The sequence below is a fragment of the Bos mutus genome, chromosome 12, assembly GCF_027580195.1.
Source record: "Bos mutus isolate GX-2022 chromosome 12, NWIPB_WYAK_1.1, whole genome shotgun sequence".
In the NCBI taxonomy this organism is placed as follows: Eukaryota; Metazoa; Chordata; class Mammalia; order Artiodactyla; family Bovidae; genus Bos; species Bos mutus.
In genome coordinates, this window is record NC_091628.1 from 43,769,650 (window position 1) to 43,790,380 (window position 20,731).

Here is a 20,731-nt window from a genome sequence, read left to right on the forward strand (position 1 = left end):
GGAGAACAATAAAGCATGATCACCCATCAGTGTTCTAGTTATTCAAATATACTTTAAAGTATAGTTGAAACATGCACAGTAGTTGAGTGTGTGTGTGTGTATATATATATAAATATATAAATATATATATATATATATGATAAAGAAGTAAAACAAAATATTTGTAGAGTTTTTATTATAGGAAAGATATGTAATTGAACAAAGCTTTTCTTAAGTTTGAGCACACAGACTACCCTTTCAAAATGTGTGTTTTTTAAAATTTTTGCATCCTCTGGCCAGCAGATGAAAGTATAAACATGTGGTAAAGAGTAATGGCACTTCCAAATAAGAATTCAAATGTTTTGCTTGTGATACAAAATTAAACATCACCTGGAAATTTGTGAGGTGTTTCTGTGTTTAAAAGCTTTTGTCCATACAGAAACAAATTTTTTTGGTTGTTAAGGGGAAAAAAAATAGCATTGTTAAGAAAATTTGTCGTTTCATGTTTTAGTACGAGTTTAAATACATCTGTAGCTACTCTATGTATTCTGCAAAATAGACATGAATTTGCATTTGTAAAATCATAACCTTAAAGTACTTTATAGATTTAAATTTCTGTAACTTTTAATTACATCATTAGCCTGTGAAGTTTAAAGAGTTTCCCACTCTACCAGATGTGTGTTTGAAGTTTTATTCATTGCAAAATTGAGATTTAAATTGAAGAAAGGAAGAAAAACCACTAGACCATTCAGGTATGACCTAAATCCAATCCCTTATTATACAGTGAAAGGGACAAATAGATTCAAGGGATTCAATTTGAAAGACTAGCTGAAGAACTATGGATGAAGCTTCACGACATTGTACAGGAGGCAGTGATCAAAACCATCCCCAAGAAAAAGAAATATAAAAAGACAAAATGGTTGTCTGAGGAGCCCTAACAAATAGCTAAGAAAAGAAGAGAACTGAAAGGCAAAGAAGAAAAGGAAAGATATACCCATCTGAATGCAGAGTTCCAAAGAAGAGCAAGGAGAGAAAAGAATGCATTCCTCAGTGATTATTGCAAAGAAATAGAGGAAAACAATAGAATGGGAAAGGCTAGAGGTATCTTCAAGAAAATTTGATATACCAAGGGAACATTTCATGCAAAGATGGGCACAATAAAGGACAAAAATGGTATAGACTTGAGAGGCAGACAATATTAAGAAGAGGTGGCAAGAATACACAGAACAATATGAAAAAGATCTTCATGACCCAAATAACCATGATGGTGTGATCACTCACCTAGAGCCAGATATCCTGGAACGTGAAGTCAAGCAGGCCTTAAGAAGCATCACTACAAACAAAGCTAGTGGAGGTGATGGAATTCCAGTTGAGCTATTTCAAATCCTGAAAGATGATGCTGTGAAAGTGCTGCACTCAATATGCCAGCAAATTTGGAAAACTCAGCAGTGGGCACAGGACTGGAAAATGTCAGTTTTCATTACAATCCAAGAACTTCCATATACTAAAGTTGGATTTAGAAAAGGCAGAGGCACAAGAGATCAAATGGCCAACATCTGTTGGATCATCAATAAAGCAAGAGAGTTCCAGAAAAACATCTTCTTCTGCTCCATTGACTATGACAAAGCCTTTGACTATGTGGATCACAAAAAAAACTGTGAAAAATTCTTCAAGAGATGGGAATACCAGACCACCTTACTTACCTCCTGAGAAATCTGTATGCCAGTCAAGAGGCAACAGTTGGAAGCGGACATGGAACAATGGACTGGCTTCAAAGTGGGAAAGGAGTACGTCAAGGCTGCATATTGTCACCCTGTATATTTAATTTATATGCAGAGTACATCATGCAAAATTCTGGACTGGATGAAGCACAAACTGGAATCAAGACTGTCAGGAGAAATATCAGTAACCTCAGATATGCAGATAACATCACTTTTATGGCAGAAAACAATGAGGAACTAAAAACCTCTTGATGAAAGTGAAAGAGAAGAAAGTGAGAAAGCTGGCTTAAAACTCAAAATTCACAATAAGAATATCATGGCATCCTGTCCCATCACTTCACAGCAAATAGATGGGTAAATAATGGAAACAGTGACAGATTTTATTTTCTTGGCTTCCAAAATCACTGGGGATGGTGACCGCAGCCATGAAATCAAAAGACACTTGCTCCTTGGAAGAGAAGCTATGACCAACCTAGAAGGCATATTAAAAAGCAGAGACATTACTTTGCTGACAAAGGTCTGTCTAGTCAAAGCTATGGTTTTGTCAGTAATCATGTATGAATATAAGAGTTAGACCATTAAGAAAGCTGAACACCAAAGAATCAATGCTTTTGAACTGTGGTGCTGATGCAGATTGCTGAGAGTCCACTGGACTCCAAGGAAACCAACCAGTCAATCCTAAAGGAGGTCAGTCCTAAATATTCATCAGAATGATTGATACTGAAGTTGAAACTCTAATACTTTGGCCACCTGATGGGAAGAACTGACTCATTGAAAAAGACCCTGATACTGGCAAAGATTGAAGGCAGTAGGAGAAGGGAATGACAGAGGAGGAGATGGTTGGAGGACATCACCAATTTGATGGACATGTGTTTGAGCAAATTCTAGGAGTTGGTGATGAATAGGGAAGTCTGGTTTGTTGTAGTCTATGGATTACAAAGAGTCAGATATTACTGAATTACTGAACTTAACTGATTCATATAAAATGGTTTGTATAAAATTTACTTAAAATATGGTATTTTTTCTCTCCTTTTCTAAGGAAATAGTTCAAATATAAATTCCTCCACAAAAATGTAACCTATTAAAACACTGTGAAGATGCATTGTAATTTTAGAAGGAAACACACTTATTTAGCACCTTCTAGTAGAAAGTTGTTTTCATTAATTTTTTCAATTTATTGTATCTCATTCTTTTCATGAGAAGGTAAAATGCACAAAAAATAATTAGGATGGTTGAATATTTTCACCTCAGTCCCAGAGATTTAGAAAAACATATCATTGATGAGTAGATTTATTGAGGTCACAAAAGGGACTGATCTAAGAAAAAAAATTGAAAACTGAACTTCACTAAAATCAAGTTTCAGTTAATGAAAAAATCCCATCAATAAAAGTAGGATACAAGCCACAAAAATGAAATAAAAATGTTTTGCCTTATTTTATTTGACAAATGACCCATGTTTTAAATATACATCCAATATATATAAAAGATTCTTACAAATAAAAAATACAACAAATATGAGCGTAAACTTGAACTGAAATACCACAAAATGAGACATACAAATGACTGATAAAACACATACAGTGCTCAACTTCCTTGGCCATCAGGATAGTGCTAAATGAAGTCACAAATAGTTACCATTTTTCACTCACTAGAATGCATAGATTTAAAAAGTCTAATACGGCTGTTGAAGTTGTGAAGGAACTGGAACTACATACTGCTGGTGAGAGTGGTAAGTGGTACAAACACTTTGGAGAATTGCTTGGCATTTTTAATCGCATAACAAAATAGGATATTATTATTACATAAAATATAATTTATGTCTGTATATGGCTCATAAAATACATATATACATATTCTTATGTACATAAACGTGTATCTTATGAGCCAGAGGTGTATATACATCTTTTAAGCCTAAAATTCCACTTTTATACAATTACCCAAAAAGCAGTGAAAATATATGTTCTTAAAAACACTGATAAAAGGATTTTTCAGTCCAGTTCAGTCACTCAGTCGTGTCTGACTCTTTGCGACCTCATAGATTGCAGCACGCTAGGCTTCCTTGTCCATCACCAACTCCTGGAGCTTGTGCGAACTCATGTTTATTGAGTCAATGATACCATCCAATCATCTCATCCTAGTAGTCCCCTCCTCCTCCTGCTTTCAGTCTTTCCCAGCATCAGGGTCTTTTCCAATAATTCAGCTCTTCTCATCAGATGGCCATAGTATTGGAGTTTCAGCCTCAGTTTCAGTCCTTCCAATGAATATTCAGGACTGATTTCCTTTAGGATTGACTGGTTTGGTCTTCTTGCAGTCCAAGGGATTCTCAAGAGTCTTCTCCAACACAACAGTTCAAAAGCATCCATTCTTCAGTGCTCAGCTTTCTTTATGTTCCAACTCTCACATCCATACTAATACTAAAAGGAGTTTTAGACCATACTTATTCATAGTAGTCAAAAACATGAAACAACACTAATGCTCATTAACAGAGAAATTGACAAATTGGATAATGATGTGATATTCTCAAAGAATGCTTTACTTTCTGGCCATAAAAAAAGAATACACTACAGGAACTCAAAATAACATGGACAGTTTTTTTTTTTTTTTTTACTAAAAAATCAGTCTAAGATGTCAGACACAAAAGAATAAATATTATATACAGTTGACCTTTGAACAACATGGGTTTAAACTGCATAGGTACACTTGTACATGAATTTTTGTTCCCAACAAATATGCACTTCTGAACTACAGGATCCACAGCTGGTTGAACTCACAGATGCTGAAGAGAGGATGGTGGATATGCAGGGCTGACTCTAAAGTTATATGCAGATTTTCCACCTCCTGGGATTTTGCCACCCCATCCTCCCCCAGTATGTTCAAGGGTCAAATTTGTGAGCTTTATGGAACTCAAGAAACAGATAGTCCTTGGTGATAGAAATAAAATGAGTAGCTGCAAGGAGGGAGGTGTGAAGGGGTAGGATATAGGAGACAAAAAGTAACTTTGGAGTATAATAAAAATCTTCTATACCTTGCTGAATATGATAGCTACAGGGTTGTATACAATGCTCAATACATGTAAAACTGAATACCTAAGTACAATGTAATTTATTAATATGTTAATTTTACCTCTATAGAAATATGAATCTAAAATATAGAGGCAGTAGTAATAATGATTCATATTTCTCACAGCATAAGGAATAATAATATTACATACTTTACTTAGGAAATCAGATGAAAAGAGGATATTTAATAATATATGATCTGTTCATTGAATCTTTTAAAATATCTATTTGAAATTATAAAAGTAATATATAATCATAGTAAAAATCTGTTTTTTGAAGTATAGAGAAGTTAACAGTGAAATAACACCCCTCCTTCATCTTCATTGTTTACTACTAATGCTAAATATATAATGGTAAAGCTTTTTTTTCTCCTAGAAAAGGAAAGTATGTCAAAATTAATTTGAGTACTTGCATGACTACAAATTTTTATTGTATTCCCATATTGAAGTCTGAATTTAAAACTATTTTCCATGTGCATAAGAAAACACTAATTCCTTTTTTCTAGAATATACATTAATGCTGGTTAGAAGGAAGATGACAGTCTGTCTCTCACCCATTTCAAAGCCACCAAACTACTCTCCTCTCTCCCATTTTTTTTTTTTTTTTGGATAATACTTGCTCTTTCCAATCAAAAATTAAAGTCCAGCAAGATTGATTAGGTTTGTTTTCTCATTTGTCATCTCCTGAATTGTTTCAAAGAATATTCGAAGTATTCAGATCAGGGGAAATACACTTTGTTTTTCATTTTACCTGATCCATTCTCTCTGTCATTTTTATGATATGGAGTTAGAAATTAATGAGATATTTTCTTTCCATTTTATGTGTATTTCTTAATAATAAAAATAGCTGTCAGATAGCTTATTAAGCATTTACTAAAAACGAAGCATCTTAAATTCTTTGGATGGATTATTTCATTTAAACCAACCAGCTATCTTATGAGGTAAATATTTTATTTGAACCAATTTTAGAATATTAGAAAGCAGAGTATTTATAAACATACACAGTATTGTTAAACAATTATTCCCCAATAAAAATAAATTTTAGAAAAAAAATTACACAAGATGACACATTCAAAAAATTATAGCATCTTGAAAAGATTAGATGAACTGTACAATCACTACTCTTTTCCTTCCCCTAAACTTTATTTTATAATTATCAAATTTGATCATCACTAATTTCTATATTAATCAGCATTTCCACTGAAATATTTTGCTTTTTTTTCTTTATTGAGATATAATTTATACAAATTAAGATGCACAAATGTTAACTATACATTTGGTAGCATATGATAAATGTGTATATCCATGAAGCCAAAACCCATTTTAAGATACAGAATATTTCTATCACTGCAGACATTTCTATCACTGTCCTTCCAGTCAGTCACTACCACTACCACTACAACCTACCAAAGGCAGCGACAGTTCTAATTTCTCTCATTATAGATTACTTTTTTCCAAGTCTTATTTTTTTTCAGTTTTAATCTTTATATAAATAAGGTCATATGCTACACATCTTTTTTAATCTGCTTTCTTTCAATTAGCTTCATTCTGTGAGATTCTTTCCCCATGTTTTATTCATCAGTGATTCGTTTCTTTTTATTATTGTGTATTTGTTGGTATGAGTATAAAACACTTTTTAATATACTCACCTGTTGAGAGAACTCTTTTTATGGCCATAATGAATAATATTGCTAGGGGACTCTTGAACAATTCTTTTTGTGCACAGCCACCTTCATTTCTCTTTCTCTCTCTAAACTTGAAGCAAAATTTCTGGGTCATGTTGTAGTTAAACAAACATTCAATAGTATATAAAATTGTTCCTATAAACTGCAGAAAACTGCCAAATTTTCAAATTCTTCCTTTTTGAATGAGTGGATCTTTTATGTTTGCCCAGCAGATCAGTGCAAGAGACAACTATTGACTTGGTTAACAAACTTAACCCCAGAATCATCCTAGCAAATGTTTAGCAATTGCCTTTTGGGACTGATTCATTAATTATTTCCACTGTAGCCAGTCTCAAGCTATCAATGTAGTATCAACCAACTCTCAAAATTCCTGGAAGTTTCACTATCAGTTCTCCCAGTAGAAGTCACCTTCAGTACCTCATTGGTACTATAGCATTATTTTTGGCAACAGGAAAAATAAAACGAAGCAATTCATGAACTATATGCCCTAACCCCTCCCCAAATCTCTCTGTGGGAAAGGAATAGATAAATAATAATGCTTATTGAATGCAAACTATATGTCAAGTAATGTTTACTACTTCAGTGTAATATCTCTTTAAATTATTTAATATCTACAACAAGATAATGATGAAAGTACATTTTTATGGATGAAGAAACTGAAGTACAAAGAAATGAAATACTTTCCCAAAGTTCCACATGTAGTAAGTCATGGGGAAAGTATTTCAACCCAAACAATCTAGTGCCAAATGTCACATGATGAACTTTACATTTTTCCATAGCTTCCATTCTACTAACAATAACACAAGACTTTGTTTACCATTGAAATGTCAGTTTTTCACAATTTAAAACCTTGATTAACTGGAAGAATAGATACTTTACAGTGTAAATTGTTCAATTATGTATTATACAGTCTTTATAGAATCCACCTGCTATAATTATATACAAAGATAACTTTAAAATACAGAATCAAGCAGTCATTAGCAAAGAATGACTTTATTTTGGTTTCAAAATCAATTTAAGTTAAATTACCATTATTTTAAGTCAGTTCTAAAAATGTTTTGGAAAACTGGTTTAAAGATATATTTGCTAATTCATAAGATGTCCACATGTGTCACTGAGGCTACTTTGAATTTTCCCTATATATATACTTTACTGTATAACAAAAATTATGTTCCAAATTCTCCAAAGTTCAGCTCATGGACAAAACAGAAATGTCAACTATGCAGTGACTGCTGATTACTAAATGGGAAAGCCCCAAGCAATTTTTGTGGGTTCCAGATAAAGGCAGCAGGGGAACAGGTAGACTTGTCAAAAGACCATTGGACCCTAAGGTGCTCATAATGAGATACCCTTATGACCTTTCATGATTTTGAGTTTCAAGTTTCCAGGGCAGGCTGGGCTTCAAGTGAGAGGGAGAAATGAAAATAACTAAAGGTTAATAAAGGAGGTGGAGATGGCACCTGTGGTCCAAAGAGCTAGAAGCTGCAAAACAATGTGATTTAAGTTGATGTTCTGGCTTCCCAGTGGCATTAGTGGTAAATAACTTGCCTGCCAATGAAGGAGATGTAAGAGATGTGGGTTCAATCCCTGGGTCAGGAAGCTCCTCTTAAAGTGGGCATGGCGACCCACTCCAGTATTCTTGCCTGGAGAATCTTACGAACAGGATGAGGATAATGTGGCAGTAAAAAATGGTATCTGGCCACATCAGTCAAGCAGCAAAAGAAGATGGTTCAAGAGCTTATGCAGGTCATTCTGGCTTGCAAGATTAGAATTTGAAGCTTCCAGAAGTGGAGAAACCTTAAGGTCATCTGTAAGAGACACTCCAGTCCCTATTTCTTCTGCATCAATGAGGGTCCAGACAATGAACTTGTCATGTGTTGCTGAAACTTGGCCTCAATACACTGACACCAAATTGAAACTAAGACACAGAGGTTTGGTTAAGCAGGAAAGAATAGTTTAACTGCTTGCCAGGAAAAGTGGGACACAGTGGGCTAATGCTCTCCAGGCTGTGTGTCCCATACTGAACAATATATTGAAAACTCATAAAATGGTTCAAGTAGCAGGGCATGACTAGCTCATGGACATTCTTCTAATTAGCTGAAGTGATGAAGAGTCAGTTGGAACCTACTAGTTCCAACCAGTCTAGGGACTATGATCTTGAGGTCAGCACTTTTCATCTGTTAGGAGTCTGCTTCCTGTAAAAACAACTTAGGAACATGTGTCAGGCCTTTATCTATATCTCTCAGGGAACTTCTATGTGACAGATTTATAGTTTAAACTGATACTAGTTCCCTAGACCAGAATAAAGAGCCTCTTGATGAATATGAAAGATGAGAATTAAAAAGCTGGCTTAAAATCCAGCCTTCAAAAAACTAAAATCATGGCAACTTGTCCCATCACTTCATGGTAAATAGATGGTGAAACAATAGAAACAGTGACAGACTTTATTTTCTTGGGCTCCAAAGTCACTGCAGATGGTGACTGTGGCCACAAAATCAAAAGACTCTTCCTCCTTGGAAGAAAAGCTATGACAACCTAGACAACATATGAAAAAGCAGAGACATCACTTTGCCAACATGTTTGTCTAGTCAAAGCTATGGTTTCTCCAGTAGTCATGTATGGATGTGAGAGTTGGGCCATAAAGAAGGCTGAGCACTGAAGAATTCATGCTTTCAGAATGTGGTGTTGAAGAAGACTCTGGAGAGTACACTGGACAGAAAGGAGATAAAGCCAGTCAATCCTAGAGGATATCAACCTTGAATATTTATTGGAAAACTGGTACTGAAGCTCCAATATTTTGGCTACCTGATGGGAAGAGCCGATCACTGGAAAAGACTCTGATGCTGGGAAATATTGAGGACAGGAGGAGAAGAGGGCAACAGAGGATGAGATGGTTGGATGGCATCATTGACTCAATGGACATGAGTTTCAGCAAACTCTAGGAGAAGTTTGCACAAACTTCAGAAGGTGGTGAAGGATAGGGAAGCCTGGTATACTGCAGTTCATGGGGTCACAAATAGTTGGACACAACTAAATGACTGAACAACAACCCCAGTCCAACAGGTATTCTTTTTTTCTACATCTTCACATATCACTGTTATTAACTCTGAAGTCAGCCTTTTACTTCAAAAGACAAGGACAAAGGAGCTTGTACATGTCTTTAACTCTGGAACTTATTGACCAGTAAGTAGAGCTCTTGGACAAACACTTGAAGTTGGACATTTTCTTCAACTTTGAGAAGGCCTACTTTATCATGGGTGGATTTTTTTTTTTTTTTACTTTATTTATTTTTGGTTGTGCTGGGTCTTTGTTGCTGCATGGGCTTTTCTCTAGCTGTTGTATACAGTCTTCTCATTGCAGTGGCTTCTCTTATTGTGTAACAAAGGCTCTAGGGCTCTCAGGCTTCATTAGTTGTGGCACATGTGCTCAGTAGTTGTGGCTTCCAGGCTCTAGAGCACAGGCTTAATGGTTTTGGCACACAGGCTTAGTTGCTCCACCGCATGTGGGATCTACTCAGATCACGCATCAAATCCATGTCTCCTACATTGGAAGGAAGACTCTTCTTCAGTGAGCCACCAGGGAAACCCTTGTATGCAATTTCACTGAGGAGTGATGTCCAGGACAGCTCCAAGCTGAAGACTATGGGATAGGCTGACCAGCTGGCAGGAGGGGCATGAGTGGCCCCGAAGCACACTGGAGGAAATGGGTTTGAAAGAGCCCATGCCTAGCTAGGTGAAAATGTGGGGAGTGATGGAGAGGCAGAGTATGAGTGACTGCTTCTCACAAGTCTTTTTCAAGGCTTTTTTCATGGTGGTACCCATCCACTTCATCTCTGCTGTTTCATCTTCTTTTGGAGTGAGCTGTGGGTTTTGGATCTTCAAACAACCCCTTCATCCCTTCACCACCCACTTCCTTTTTACCATTTTATTGTCTTAAGTTTTTAGGTGTTATAAAAATGTGACCATGATAGAAATGTTATTCGACTTCCATATCCTGCCTTTGAAGGATTAATATTACCTCAAACTTTCTCTCTTTCCTTATAACTGTAAATGCATATCAGGTTTAAGGAAAAGATTTCAGGGTTCTTCTCCAATCACTGCCACATAACCTATCTCCACCTCTCCCAACAGACTCCCAGGGAAGCTTTTCTCCTTGAGAGAAGGGCTTCTGTGCCTAAGAAGTCCTTCTTCCTCATCTGCCCCTCCCCTTCCTTCTTGTCTTCAAAGGGGCCTTGGTCTTATGCCTTGAGAAAAACAATGTAATTTTTTTTTCTAAACTTGCCACTTTGAAAGAAAGAAGGTGTAGGGGAAGGGTGAATCTTATGGGGCACTGGGCCCAGTCTCTCCTTCATTCCATGTTTAAGAGGTGGCATGGGGAAATGTCTGACTTTATTTCCTTTTCTATGATGCAAAGGGAAAAGAATAAATAAGTTTTCAAGTCATGGATATCAAGTGGGAAAGTCATTAGGATCTTTTTTATTTCTCTGTAATACTCTAAATCTCAAAATATCATCTGCTATAGTTCTGTGGAAAAAAAAAATTATTAGTATTTAGAAAGGAATTGTATTGACTCTAAAGATTATTTAGGTTAATAAAGTCATTTTAACAATATTAATTCTTCCAATCCATGAATATGATATGTCTTTCCATTTGTTTTTGTTGTCTTCAATTACTTTTATCAATGTCTTATAATTTTCTGAGTACAGAAAATCCTTAGGTTTATTCCTGAGTATTTTATTTTTTTGAAGCAATTGCAAATGGGATTTGTTTTTATTTGCTCTTTATCATTGTTTGTTGTTAGTATATAGAAATGCAATAGATTTCTTCATGTTAATTTTATATCCAGCAACTTTACTGAATGTATTTCTTAGCTCTAACTGTATTTTTGGTGACGTCTTTAGATTTTCTCTGAATAGTTTCATTTAACCTGAAACAGTGACAGTTTTACTTCTTTTACAATTTAGATTATTTTTACTTCTATTTCTTGACTGACTATCTTGGTAAGGGTTTACAGTACTATGCTAAATAAAAGTAGTGTAGTTGGCATCCTTGTCTTGTTTCTAATCTCAGAGGAAATGCTTTCAGCTTTTCATCACTGAGTGTAACGTTAACTATATATGTTCTTTATTATGTTGAGGTATATTCTCTCTAAATCCACTTTGTTGAGATATTTTATCATAAATGGATGTTGAATTTTGCTAAAGGCATTTTTCTACATCTTTTGAGTTGACCATATTTTTTTTATCCGAAATTTATTATGTAGTATATTACACTGACTGACTTTTGGATACTGAAGTATCTTTGCATCCCTGAAATAATCCTACTTGATCATGCTGTATGAACTTTTTTAATGTATTGTTGAATACAGTTTGTTAATATTGTTTGGACAATTTTGTCATCTATATTCATTAATGATATCGATCTGCAGTTTGTTTTTTTGTGATATGATTGATTTAATATCAGGGTTATGCTGACCTTATAGGGTGATTTTGGAAGCATAATACATTCTGCAATTTTTTGAAGCAGTTTGAGAAACATAGGTGTTAATTTTTCAAATGTTTGGTAGAATTCACCTGTGAAGCTATCTGATCATGAGCCTTTGTTGGGAGTTCTTTTATTACCAATTGAATTTCACTTTCAGTAATTTTCCTACACAACTTTACATTTCTTCCTGATTCATTTTTGGGAGAATGTACACTTCAAGGAATTTCTTAAGTGGTCTATTTTACTGGCATATAATTGTAATAATTTTTTATGATCCTTTGTGGTCCTGTAGTATGTGTTGTAACTTGTCCTCTTTCATTTCTGATTTTATTTGGGTCCTCTCTCTCTCTCTCTCTTTTTTTTTTTCTTGATGAGAATTGCTAAAGGCATATCAGTTTTATTTGCTCTTTTAAAGGAGCAGCTCTTATTACATTGATCTTTTCTATTGACTTTAAGTATCTTTTTTCATTATTTCTGCTCTGATCCTTCTGGTTACTTTTCTTCCAATAGCTTTGGGTTTTATTTTTCCTTCTCTAGTTAATTGAGGGGAAATTTTTGATTATTTTAAACTTCTCATTTTTTAAAGAAGGCTTGTGTTGCTATTAACTACTTTTTTTTTTTTTTTTTTTGCTGTGCCTCAGTTTTGATCATTTTCTTTTCATTTTTTACTTGTCCACAAGGTGTTTTTTTTTTTAATTTCCCCTTTGATTTATTCAGATTTATTGGTTGTTTAGTAGCATATAATTTAACCTCCAAGTGTTTATTTTTTGCAGTTTATTTTTTTGTTATCATTGGTTTGTAGTCTCATAGCATTATGATTAGAAATGATGTTTGATATGATTTCAATTTTAAATTTATTTATACTACTTCTTTATTTTATTTTTGCTAGCTTTTAGTAGAACTCTATAACTCGTTTCAGATAGTTCATCTTCTCCAGTGCTTCTCTCATAGTGTTCCCTGTCTCCTATTACCTTCTGCGTGCACATGCATGCCAAGTCACTACAGTTGTGTTTGACTCTTTGTGACCCTATGGACTGTAGCCTGGCAGGCTCCTCTGTCTATGGGATTCTTTAGGCAAGAATATTGAAGTGGGTTGCCATGACATCCTCCAGGGAATCTTTTGGACCCAGGGATTGAACCTGCACTGCAGGCAGACTTTTTACCATTGAGCCACCATGGAAATTGTGGCACAAAGCACATAGGTGTGCATCCGCTTGTGCTTTTTTCTCCTCTTATCCAGTGTATACTATGACCAACACTGATCCCTTGTCTTCTCTTCTTACCATTATAATCACAAGTAATAGTATAAATAGGCAAAATATGCCAAGAAATAGCATAATTTCTGATACCAAGTATCAAAAATTATTCTAACCTTTTAATATATATTTATACCTCATTACAATTCTATGTCGGGTACTATAAATGTGGCAATTTAACAGTTCAGGAAATGAAAACACAAAATGTTGAAATTATTTGCTCATGGTCACAAAAACCAAGATAAGAACACCTGCTTCAGAGTCTGGCCTCTTAATCACTATAAAGCCTGGCTGCTCATAACTGCTCCAAGGAAATGGTTTTCCAACATTGCAAATACAATTGAAAGAATAATCTATATTTTTGAAATCACACTTTAGTTGCATGAAGCATTATTTTGTTTCAAGTTAAATTAGTTTCATAATAAATTGTATATAAAAGAAAAGTCAAATAGGAAATTGAAGAATTATATAATCAATGTAGTTAATGAAGACAACTAAATTGTATGGTTTTTATTTCCAAATACTTCAAAATACTAAATAGTGATAGGAAAATGAGAGAGTTAAATCTTAGGCAGGTTGACAGGCAGTCCAAGGTCCCTTGTGGAGGTAAACATTCCTTTATACATTTTTTTTTTCCCCTTAGTCAGGGTAAGACATGTTTCTTTTACACCCTGTACTGATATTGCAACAATGTATCTCACTTAAGACCTGCCCTTTCATTAAGTTGGAAGCTGATGATTACACATCACTTCTTACTTATGAATATACTTTTCTTAGGCTCTATGTTAATGATTATAATTGTAACAAATCTTGCCTGGGAACCTGTTTCTCAGCAACAGAATACCTCTCCCAAAGACTTGTTGCCTGGAACACTTTCCTTCTGGTTAATCTTGTACTGAAGTTATCTCAGCATGTATGCCTTGGGAAAGGGTTTGGTGGAACTTTTACAACCTGAGGTACTATTTTCATCTTTTCTAGCAGCCAGTTGAAAATTATGTAATGCCCTATTTAAACTAGTGAGGTGGGTACTCTTTCTATCTCCTTTTGATGTCTATGTCTATGTCAGAAGCTTTCTCTATCCTTTAATAAAATTTCTGTTGCACAAAGCACTAAGTGACTGAGACTGTGTCTTTGGTACTGGAGTGGATTGAAATCTTTTCCTTCAGAGGCCACAAACCTGACACCGACCACCATAAGCTATCAAACATGCACTAGACTATAACAATAAAGTACGAAATTATAGCATTTATTTGAGATGGGTTGAATGGGAAAACCTCACAAACATCATATTTAGCCTTCATTTCCCACACTAGAAAGGTAATGCTCAAAATCCTTCAAGTTAGACTTCAGCAGTACATGAACAAAGAGCTTCCAGATGTACAAGCTTGATTTAGAAAAGGCAGAGAAAGCAAAGAACAAACTGCTAGCCTCCAGTGGGTCATAGAAAAAGCAAGAGAATTCCAGAAAAACCATCTATTTCTGCTTCATTGACTACACTAAAGCCTTTGACTGTGTGGATCACAACAAATTGTGGAAAATTCTTGTAGAAAGAAATACCTAACCACCATACCTGCCTTCTGAGAAACCTGTATGCAGGTCAAAAAGCAACAGTTAGAACCAGGCATGGAACAGCAGACTGGTTCCAAATTGGAAAAGGAGTAAGTCAAGTCTGTATATTGTAACCCTGCTTGTATACATCATGCAAAATCGAGGCTGGATGAATCACAAGTTAGAATCAAGATTTCCAGGAGAAATATCAACAATCTCAGATACACAAATGATTCCACCATAAAAGTAGAAAGCAAAGAGGAACTAAAAAACCTCTTGATGAAGGTGAAACAGGAGAGTGGAAAAGCTGGATTAAAACTCAACATTCAAAAGACTAAGATCATGGCAACTGGTCTCATCACTTCATGGTAAATAGATGAGGGAAAATGGAAACCGTGACAGATTTTATTTTCTTGGGCTCCAAAATCACTGCAGATGACTGCAACCATGAAATTAAAAAATGCTTGCTCCTTGCAAGATAAGGTATGACAAATCTAAACAGCATATAAAAAACAGAGACAACATTTTGCTGACAGAGCTCCATATACTCAAAGCTATGGTTTTCCAGTAGTCATGTACAGATGTGAGAGTTGGACCCTAAAAATATCTGAGTGTTGAAAAATTGACCCTTTCAATATGTGTTGCTGGAGAAGACTCTTGAGAGACTGCTATACAGCAAGGAGATCAAAGCAGTCAATCCTAAAGAAAATCAACCCTGAGTATTCATTGAAAGGACTGATGCTGAAGCTCCAATACTTTGGCTACCTGATGCAAAGAATCAACTCATTGGAAAAGACCCTGATGCTGGAAAAGATTGAGAGCAGAAGGAGAAGAGGGTGGCAGATGTTGAGATGGCTGGATGGCATCATCAACTCAGTGGACATGAGTTTGAGCAAACTCTGAGAGATAGTGAAGATAGAGAAGCCTGACATTCTTTAGCCCACGATTTCACAAAGAGTCAGACACAAGTTAGTGACTGAACAACAATATATAATGAACATACAAGAAAAGGAAAGCAAACAAAGTAATTCAAGTTGACTATAACACATGAATGGGGAAAAGGAAATTATGAAAACAAACTTCATACATAAGGAAAATAATCTTGGCAAGTTGGAAACATTAAGGGTGTCAAGAGGAGTGATAGATATAGCTCTAGGAAAGTAGGGGATGTCAAGTTTGGAGATAAATTATGAAAAGTATTTTAATGACTCTTCTAAAAAGTGAGTCCAGTATTTTTGAGAAAGAAAAACCAAAGTTTTCAAGCAATCTTTACCCATCTAGTTTCAATGGCTAGTTCCCTGTAAAGGCTGTCTATACTTTAAAACAAAAGGCATTTAAATTTGTATGCTTGCTGGCTGCAAAGGGTCTTTTCTCTTTTTAAAAATTGAAGTATAGTAGATGGTATTATGTTGTGTTAATTTTAGATGTACAGCAAAGTGATTCAGTTATGCACACACATACAGACACACATATATTATTTTTCAGATTATTTTCCCTTATAGGTTATTACAATATATTCAATACATTTCCCTCTGCTATACAGTAGGACCTTGATGTTTATTTATTTTATATATAGTAGTGTATATCTGTTAATTCTGATCTTTTAATTTATTTTTTCTCCTTTGATAACCATACATGTGTTTTCCAAGTCCATGAATCTAATTCTGTTTTGTAAAATAGTTTATCAGTAGATCTTGACAAGGATAGATTTTGACTCTGGACTCTGCTTTGCTTATATAGTGGTAGATACAAATGCTTACAGCATGATAGAATAACTAGAAGAGAAGATATACCATTTTGAATGACTAACTTATTTCTTCAAATCAAGGAACCTATTTTACAGCCCCTAATTTCCAACAATGAAAAAAGTAATAATCTCCTTGCAGTAATAGTTTTAATAGAAAATTAGAATAAACAATTAAAAAATTGTTGTCTAAAATGGGTAGATAAGACCATGAAGGGCTGGTTATGTGCCTTCATGAATGTTCTCACATTTACCATGAACGTGGGTAGGATTAAGGGATGTCCACACTGGATAGATTTCTCTGTTTTCCTGGAAGATGTGAAGAAGAGGGAGAGGGGAGGATGACAGTGCTCTTTTTTCCACACATCGCCTTTCCCACTCCTCCTCACCTACTCCATACAGTGGTCATATGATCAGGGCTGCAATAGGCAAGGCTAGAAGCAGGGATTGCACTTAATCAAGAAACTTTTTTTTTTTTTTTTTAACTTTTATGTCACAATATCAAATGTCCTGGTAGGGCAGCATATGCCTTCAGTCCATCTGCAAAATTGGGGCTGATAGTGAGGAATGATTGCTAGTGAAACTGAGTACCCATAAAACTGAATTTCTCTGCTAAGTTTATGATCAACCACACTATCCAAAGCTTTTCAATTTCTTGTCCCCTGTGCTAACTGAACACAATAATGCACCAGAGTCAGATGACTAAAATTGCTGTAGTTTGTATTATCATTAATGTACTAAAATTGCTGGTTTTGATGATATTATGAATGCATAGACTTAGGGTGTTTCTCCAGGGAAAGATGAGCTAACAGACTCCAGGGTCATGGGGCACCAGACAAGAGACTTGTAAAGTGTAGACATGCTGATTTCAAAAGCTATGATTAAGAAATACCACAAGCAGCTATGTTCTGAGATGGACTGAATTTGGCCCATGGAATGTGTCTCTCTCTAAATAATCCACTTCAACCTAAGAAAAACTTTCCTAAGGAAAAATCACATCACAATGATTAACTTAGCTTCTTTGTTTTTCACCTTTCAAAATATCCCCAACTCAAAGACCAAGTTGGAGGAGATCTTAAGTTGTCTTTTTTCCACTACTCTGCTTAGTGCCCTAAAACAAATCCTGATTTTACTCTGAATGCTCACTGTCAGAATTTGGCTTTTTGTGCCATAGGAATGCAAAACCATTTCTCTTCTAATAATTTAATCAACTGCCCCTGTGTAATTTTTTTGGGCTCCAAAATCACTCCAGATGGTGATTGCAGCCATGAAATTACAAGACGCTTACTTTTTAGAAGGAAAATTATGACCAACCTACATCAGATCAGATCCGATCAGATCAATCGCTCAGTCGTGTCCAATTCTTTGAGACCCCATGAATCGCAGCACGCCAGGCCTGCCTGTACATCACAAATACCGGAGTTCACCGAGACTCACGTCCATCAAGTCAGTGATGCCATCCAGCCATCTCATTCTCTGTTGTCCCCTTCTCCTCTTGCCCCCAATCCCTCCCAGTATCAGAGTCTTTTCCAATGAGTCAACCCTTCACATGAGGTGGCCAAAGTACTGGAGTTTCAGCTTTAGCATCATTCCTTCCAAAGAAATCCCAGGGCTGATCTTCTTCAGAAATGACTGGTTGGATCTCCTTGCAGTCCAAGGGACTCTCAAGAGTCTTCTACAACACCACAGGTCAAAAACATCAGTTCTTCGGCGCTCAACCTTCTTCACAGTCCAACTCTCACATGCATACATGACCACTGGAAAAACCATAGCCTTGACTAGACGGACCTTTGTTGGCAAAGTAATGTCTCTGCTTTTGAACATGCTATCTAGGTTTGTCATAACTTACCTTCCAAGGAGTAAGCATCTTTTAATTTCATGGCTGCAGTCACCATCTGTAGTGATTTTGGAGCCCAGAAAAATAAAGTCTGACACTGTTTGCATTGTTTCCCCATCTATTTCCCATGAAGTGATGGGACCAGATGCCATGATCTTCGTTTTCTGAATGTAAAGCTTTAAGCCAACTTTTTCACTCTCCACTTTCACTTTCATCAAGAGGCTTTTTAGTTCCTCTTCACTTTCTGCCATAAGGCTGGTGTCATCTGCATATCTGAGGTGATTGATATTTCTCCCTGCAATCTTGATTCCAGATTGTGTTTCTTCCAGTCCAGTGTTTCTCATGATGTACTCTGCATAGAAGTTAAATAAACAGGGTGACAATATACAGCCTTGACGAACTCCTTTTCCTATTTGGAACCAGTCTGTTGTTCCATATCCAGTTCTAACTGTTGCTTCCTGACCTGCATGCAAATTTCTCAAGAGGCAGATCAGGTGGTCTGGTATTCCCATCTCTTTCAGAATTTTCCCCGGTTTATTGTGATCCACACAGTCAAAGGCTATGGCATAGTCAATAAAGCAGAAATAGATGTTTTTCTGGAACTCTCTTGCTTTTTCCATGATCCAGTGGATGTTGGGAATTTGATCTCTGGTTCCTCTGCCTTTTCTAAAACCAGCTTGAACATCAGGAAGTTCACAGTTCACATATTGCTGAAGCCTGTCTTGGAGAATTTTGAGCATTACTTTACTAGCATGTGAGATGAGTGCAATTGTGTGGTAGTTTGAGCATTCTTTGGCATGGCCTTTCTTTGGGAATGAAATGAAAACTGACGTTTTCCAGTCCTGTGGCCACTGCTGAGTGTTCCAAATTTGCTGGCATATTGAGTGCAGCACTTTCACAGCGTCATCTTTCAGGATTTGGAATAGCTCAACTGGAATTCCATCACCTCCACTAGCTTTGTTCGTAGTGATGCTTTCTAAGGCCCACTTGACTTCACATTCAAGGATGTCTGGCTCTAGGTCAGTGATCACACCATCGTGATTATCTGGTCGAGAAGATGTTTTTTGTACAGTTCTTCTGTGTATTCTTGCCATCTCTTCTTAATATCTTCTGCTTCTGTTAGGTCCATACCATTTCTGTCCTTTTCGAGCCCATCTTTGCATGAAATGTTCATTTGGTATCTCTGACTTTCTTGAAGAGATCCCTAGTCTTTCCCATTCTGTTGTTTTCCTCTATTTCTTTGCATTGATCGCTGAAGAAGGCTTTCTTATCTCTTCTTGCTATTCTTTGGAACTCTGCATTCAGATGTTTATATCTTTCCTTTTCTCCTTTGCTTTTCACTTCTCTTCTTTTCACAGCTATTTGTAATGACTCCCCTGACAGCCATTTTGCTTTTTTGCATTTCTTTTCCAAGGGAATGGTCTTGATTCCTGTCTCCTGTACAATGTCACAAACCTCATTCCATAGCTCATCAGGCACTCTATCTATCAGATCTAGGCCCTTAAATCTATTTCTCACTTTCACTGTATAATCATAAGGGATTTCATTTAGGTCATGCCTGAATGGTCTAGTGGTTTTCCCTACTTTCTTCAATTTAAATCTGAATTTGGCAATAAGGAGTTTATGGTCTGAGCCACAGTCAGCTCCTGGTCTTGTTTTTTCTGATTGTATAGAGCTTCTCCATCTTTGGCTGCAAAGAATATAATCAATCTGATTTTGGTGTTGACCATCTGGTGATGTCCATGTATAGATTCTTCTCTTGTGTTGTTGAAAGAGGGTTTTTGTTATGACCAGTGCATTGTCTTGACAAAACTCTATTAGTCTTTGCCCTGCTTCATTCCGTATTCCAAAGCCAAATTTACCTGTTACTCCAGGTGTTTCTTGACTTCCTACTTTTGCATTCCAATCCCCTATAATGAAAAGGACATCTTTTTTGGGTGTTAGTTCTAAAAGGTCTTGTAGGTCTCCATAGAACCGTTCAACTTCAGCTTCTTCAGCGTTACTGGTTGGAGCATAGACTTGGATTACTGTGATATTGAATGGCCTATTCAAAAGCATAGACATTACTTTTCCAACAAAGGTCCGTCTAGTCAAGGCAATGATTTTTCCAGTAGTTGTATGGATGTGATAATTGGACTGTGAAGAAGGCTGAGTGCCAAAGAATTGGTGCTTTTGAACTGTGGTGTTGGAGAAGACTCTTGAAAGTCCCTTGGACTGCAAGGAGATCCAACCAGTCCATTCTAAAGTAGATTAGTCTTGGCTGATCTTTGGAAGGAATGATGCTAAAGCTGAATCTCCAGTACTTTGGCTACCTCGTTTGAAGAATTGACTCATTTGAAAAGACTCTGATGCTACGAGAGATTGGGGGCAAGAGGAGAAGGGGACAACAGAGGATGAGATGGCTGAATGGCATCACTGAC